The sequence below is a fragment of the Gopherus evgoodei genome, chromosome 6 (assembly GCF_007399415.2).
Source record: "Gopherus evgoodei ecotype Sinaloan lineage chromosome 6, rGopEvg1_v1.p, whole genome shotgun sequence".
NCBI classification, from domain to species: Eukaryota; Metazoa; Chordata; order Testudines; family Testudinidae; genus Gopherus; species Gopherus evgoodei.
Window position 1 is genome coordinate 110,854,961 of NC_044327.1, and position 6,555 is coordinate 110,861,515.

General features: G+C 39.1%; 1 pseudogene; it reads left to right on the forward strand.

The window, feature by feature from the left end:
• Positions 1-301: 301 nt before the first annotated feature.
• Positions 302-6,121, forward strand: LOC115654052 (annotated as a pseudogene).
• The last annotated feature ends 434 nt before the right edge of the window (positions 6,122-6,555 follow it).

The following is a 6,555-nucleotide window of genomic DNA, read 5'->3' on the forward strand; positions in this document are numbered from 1 at the left end:
GCAGGCCTGTGGCACTTTTGTGCCCCATACCTTGCAATGGCAACCATACACATCCCTTCCCTCTAGGCAGATGATTCCTGCTTCTAGAAGGAGTAATATGAATAAAGAGATCATGCATGTAGCCATGCTATAGTCGGGTGGAATATGGGCACAAATCAATGCTACTGTTGGTCTGTTGTAGCGTTTGTTTGTAACCATTTTGATTAATGGCCAAATGGCAGAATACCAGCATTTGTCCCGCAGGTCTGCTCTAATCTAACCTTTTATATGATTTGGCTTTGCATACTCAACACTCACAAGGATGGTTTGTACTGAATGGATAGCTGAGACGGAGTGTGAAGTGGAAAATTACAGGTATGCTTAGGAGTAAACCTTCCCAATTACAGGCAGAGGTCAGGCAAACTATGAGCAGTATCCTAACAGTTCTTTCAAACAAGAGCAAACAAAGCTTCAGTCCTTGTAAAATATTTAGAGCTATGTGAAACTCAGCAGTTTTGGTTGGCAGGGGTTCCAGATTTGTTCTGACTTCAGTTTGTGCGGGGTTCGCACCCCACTGAGTATTAAAACAAAACCTCAAAGGGAAACTCAGCCAAATTCCTACTCAAAATCATAACTTGGCCAAGGTTCACTCACACCTTGATCCAGGAGTGTTAAAAGGTTTGAAAATCTGAGCGATCCCTCCCAGTGAAGAGTAGTCCCAAATTTGAGTTTGTAATGAAATACAAAACCAAGTATAAGAGGGGTAGCCGTGCTAGTCTATATCCACAAAAACAATGAGGAGTCCAGTGGCACCTTAGAGACTAACATTTATTTGGGCATAAGCTTTCGTGGTTAAAAAACCCACTTCTTCAGATGCATGGCATGAAAAGTAAAGTTCTGTAATTTTCAGTCCATGCATCTGAAAAAGTGTAGGGGGGTTTCCCATGAAAGCTTATGCCCAAATAAATCTGTTAGTCACAAAACCAAGTGAACATTGTCTGGTTCAGATTTAATCATGAATGTTTTGAAAAACTCTAAAAATATTATTGTTCCCTCATTTGAAAATAATGGACCAATATTTGTGGAACAGAGCCAGCAAGAGCTGCATGCTCAGCCTGATATCACCACTACAGAGCTGAGTCAGATCCTAAGGATAGTCAGTCACTAATTTTCTCCCCAAGCAAGGGTGCAGAATTTGGCCCACTCATGGTCTCTGTGCTGAGGGTGTGTTCCTCTGGTCTCGCTAAAGAACAAAGCTCCACAAGTGGTCAGAAGCTTTAACTAATCATAAAATTATTACATTTATAATTCATCCCAAGGAGATTCACTCATTAAATACACACAATACCAGTGAATCACAAACACCTTTGGAAAGGGTGGAAGCATCCAGTGCAGAGCAGAGGGAAGGCAAGGGCTGAAATTTTACCCTGGCTGAAGAAGCACATCTGAGTGGATACTCTGTGAACCCAAAGACAAATTCCAAACAAAACCTATTGAACTATTTTGTTAGTTTTAGAAATGTAACAGATAGTTTGATGACAGTTTAATTTTTTTTGACAGCTCTAATTAAAAGCACTTCCTCATTTTTTTCAAATAGAATTTTGCAGGCACTGGGGGACAAACACATTGGAAAGAATGGGACTCTCGTTTCACACTTGCTTCTTTCCTGCATGTCCTGTAAGACTTGTCTAAAACACATTGTTAGGAATGTCAGCTCACACTGACTCAAGCTTAAGACACTCAGGATCTTTAGAAAAACTGTATATTTCAAAATGTCAGAGTCTTCATCGTCATAATGATACTCATATGGGGCAATACACCAAATGGGCCCCAACCTGTTCCCTTTGACATTATTAGCAAAACTCACATTGGATTCAGTGGGAGCAAGATAAAGCCTTGAATCAGAAACGTAGGGCTGGAAGGGATCTTGAGAGGTCATCTAGTCCAGCATCCTGTGCTGTGAAAGGACCAAGTAGCATGTCAGGGATAGTATAGGTTGCTTGTCCAACCTGTTATTAAAAACTCCCAGTGACAGGATTCCACATCCTCTGTTGGAAGTCTAGTTGGATTACTCTTGTAGTTAGAATTTTTTTCCTAATATCTAACCTAAATCTGTGCTGCAGATTAAGCCCATGACTTCTTGTCGTACCTTCAATGGACATGGAAAACAATTGATCACAGTCCTTCACGTATTTGAAGACTGTTATCAGGTCCCCCCTCAGTTTTCTTTTATCAAGACTAAACATGTCCAGTTTTTTTTAACCTTTCCTCACAAATCAGGTTTTCTAAACCTTTTCTCATTTTTGTTGCTTTCCTCTGGATTCTCTCTAACTTTTCCATATTGCTCCTAAAGTGCGGGGCCCAGAATTGGCTTCAGCTGAGGGCTCACCAATGCCAAGTACAACATAACAATTACCTCCTGTGTCTTACATATGACACTCCTGCTAATATACCCAAAATTGATATTTGCATTTTTTGCAGTGATCCACTATAATCCCCTGATCCTTTTCAGCAGTGCTACCACCTAGACTGTTATTCCCCATTTTGTGGTTGTGCATTTGGTTTTTCCTTCCTAAGTGTAGAATTTTGCATTTGTCTTTATTGAATTTTATCTTGTTGATTTCAGACCAATTCTCTAATTTGTCAAGATTGTTTTGAATTCTAATCCTGTCCTCCAAAGTGCTAAGCAACAAATCCAACCTCACACTAAATGTAAAATAAATTTATACAGTTAATATCTCTTTGTCTGCCTTCTTATCTGTCCAAGTTTTTGCACAATGGCATCTGTTCACTTTACAAACAGATATATTAAATTCTAACTTGAAGTTTGCCACTAGACTTGAGTTTTCCCTTCTCTCCCTCTTTCCAACAGAAGGACAATTTTTTCAGGAAGTTGTTCTATCAAATGTTCATAGTTTGGGGACCTTTGCTATGAAAGCGGAAGGAACTTCTACCACTGCTGTGTTACGTTGCTAAACTATTATTGAGGCTGCTCAAAGGAACTGCTGTGCTGCATTTGCTAGAGTCCAGGGGACTAGAACCTACATTGCAATATAATGGAGAAATTGTTGAATATTAAGAAATCAATACAAATATCCCAAATGAGACTTAATCAGACAAATGTTCAATTCATATGCTACTATGGCCTCTATGTCTATGGAAATTATAGCCCATTTTCCTATACTCTTTGAATAATAGCCTATATTGAATGTACAATAACCAGAATGCTCAAATCTCTCTTAGAGAGGATATGGGCAAATAGTAAACCAACTACACATCTTTTGGTTGCATCTAATGTTGGGGTTGTATTAAATCCTAAATTAGGGATAGGCAACCTATGGCAGACGTGCCAAAGGCTGCACATAAGCTGATTTTCAGTGGCACTCACACTGCCCGGGTCCTGACCACTGGTCCGGGGGGCTCTGCATTTTAATTTAATTTTAAATGAAGTTTCTTAACCATTTTAAAAACCTTACTTACTTTACATACAACAATAGTTTAGTTATATATTATAGACTTATAGAAAGAAACCTTCTAAAAACATTAAAATGTGTTACTGGCATGCGAAACCTTACATTAGAGTAATAAATGAAGACTTGGCACACCACTTCTGAAACGTTGCAACGTCCTAAATCATAGCAAATACATTTCAAGTATTGTTTAATACCAGTAAAAAGAATGCATATGTAGCTGATGGAAACTCTGGGCACTAGATGTTTTGTGGACCAAGAGTTTGGTTGGATTCAAGCAAGAATTAGGTATTGATATGTATAGTGCAACTGTGAGAATATCCACCGTTGCATTAGATAAGATTGACATATATTAGAATGCATACCAACCCTTGTGCTGCATGACAGAAGACATCCTCTAGCTCAAAGATCTCTGTAAAGATATCATTCCATAACTGTCCACCTTGTGTTTTCTTGCACTTTTCCTGAAACATCTGGTTCTTGGCACTGTGAGTCAAGATACTGGACTAGATGAATCTATTTCTGATCCAGTATGGCAATTTTAGTATCCCTATGTTCTAATCAAAAGCCTTTTAATTATGTTTTAGGAGACATTCCAATAGAACTCACTCGTTTGAAAGAATGATATATATTCTGAATACTAACAATAGCAAATAAAATGTATATCAATTGGAGTCAGTGACAATCTTTTTTTAATTGTCTCAGTTGAAATGGAATATATGATGAAATTGTTATTGTACTCTGATGTTTTGTTTCAAGCCTTCTTAAAAGTGGTCCAGCAGCTTGTTTGGTCCCATGATTTGCAGGATAAGCCTCTGAGCGTGATATAAATCTCAGTGAAGCCAATGGAAAGACATAATCAGCTTTGAACTAGGCCCTGTGAAGAGAAATTGTACAAGAAGATATTTTCAATGCAATACATTATTCATAAACAAATAGCAACAATTGTTATGTGTTTCAGTGAAGTCCAGCAATATTATGCTCTTTATAAAAACTGCATGTTTTCAAAAGAATCCCCCAAATTAGACTTTTATTGACTAGTTATAGAATTCAATCAGTTCCACACCACTACATAAATCCTCCTTGCTCACTATTTACATTGCCACCCAACCTTAACTTTGTCCTAACATTTGAAAAAATACATGCAGAAGGAGATTACTGGAAATTGATCTCGTGTATAAAAAATGGAATTTTATCATCTTCTAGCAATTTGTTATTTTGACTTTTGTGTGTACTTGCAAGATTAACACTGGGTGGGCAGTGTAAATCAGGTCAGGTGACACTGGGCAATGAAGGCTTACAGGGATCCCTTAGCCATTCATTTCTAGACAGTCTAAGTTTTTTTGAAAGATGTAGGATTTTTGTAAAGAAATAGACTCCACTAAAACACATTTTCATTCTTAATTCTTTTTTTAGCAAAATATGTGATGTAGGAATTTTCCTGCTTTTTAATGAGTGCCAAAAATTTAAAAATGGGCTGGCATATAAGGTTCATGGCAGACCTGCTCTCACATATCTTATGTGTCCCAACAAAGCAAGACGTCTCTCCTGCAGCAGGACTATAAAAACTTCTCCTCAGCGAGGCCATGAAAGCAAAACAAATCTGGTGTTTCTAGGCCAAGCCATTTTTTAGATATGAGGAGCCAAAACAAGTTAAAAATATTTTTAAAAGCCCATTTTCAAAACATTATAATTTAAAAGCTCTTTTTCTAATATTTACATTGCTTCCCAGAAAAACTCTATTCCAGAATAAAATCAAATGTGCAAAATTTCAGGAAGTTGAGGAGGAGTTAGTGAATTGGGTCACCTGCTTCATTTTGAACTAGTGCCATTTCTTAGTAAATTCTAATTGTCTTTCAGAATTGTTCCATACTTGTTATTCATACAAATACCAAATGCTGATTGTCTTGCATGAATGGAAATTACATTACTGCACTTTTTCTTTCTAAAGAATAAGAAACTTTATAAAAAGCCATTCTGTGTTTATAAATATAAATATAGAACTACACCCCTTTCCTACCATCAGAAATCCTAAACTCATCTTTATCTTCTTTTTCTTGCCTCTGGCCATATCTCCCAATTTAGGCTCATCCTTTACATCCAACCTCTCCTCTTCTGTGCTCTTCCGGCCCACACATTCTTCCTTTCTCAGGGTTCCCCCATGCATCTTCCTACATCCAGCTGGTGGGATACTTTTCTATGCATTCTTCAAATTCTTGGTTGGAAAGGATGTGGTAGTAGAACTAAAGAATGATCTGAGTATCTGTGGGTATGTCTCGGCAGCAAAGAAAAATCTGCAACCGGCCCATGCCAGTCAACTCAGGCTCGTGGGGTAGGAGGGTCCGACAGCTAGGGCTTCAGACTCAGCCTGGAAGTCTATACAGCAATTAAACAGCCTCACAGCCCTGCGGGCCCAAGTCAGTTGGCACAGGCCAGTCATGGGTGTCTAGTTGCTGTGTACGCATACAGGGCACTCCACTCTGTGGATCAGTACTTGAATATCATACTGACATTGGAGTGACTGACGTGGAGAAGTACCCCACATGCTGTCTGTCAAGAACTACTTAATCTAGGGCTCCATTGTCTGCTATATCCAGCTGCAGGCAGATGAGGTTGATACTCAGCTGCTCCAGGATGCTGCCCACAAGGAGGCCATGAAGCAGAAGCAGTGATATTCTTATTTCAGGATTTACTCTTGCCAACCTTTTAGCTATCCCCCACCCTGTTTCATTTCATCTGCTCCCTCTGCTGTAGCTCCTAAAGACTCAACCCTGATCTACAACCTTTTATCTCCCACTCCATGATCTCCTTAGACATGTTGAAGCCACAAGACTTTGACTTTACATTTGTCATTGTCTCCTCTTGGTCTAATTTCCCACAATTTGATAGCTGCCTCAGTATTGTTGGGCTCCTCTTCATTTGTTGCTGCTGTCTCTAGCCTCCTCATCTTCCTGCTCCTTCATCCCCTCTGAAATCCTCTGTATCTAGCTCTTCTGCCATCTGTCCCCCACAGGTGGCTCTATCTACCATCCCGAAGTCTCTTTTCTTCTGTTTCCCTGACTTTGATCACTGCCCCACTTTCCACCTTATCTTGGGTGACTTTGGT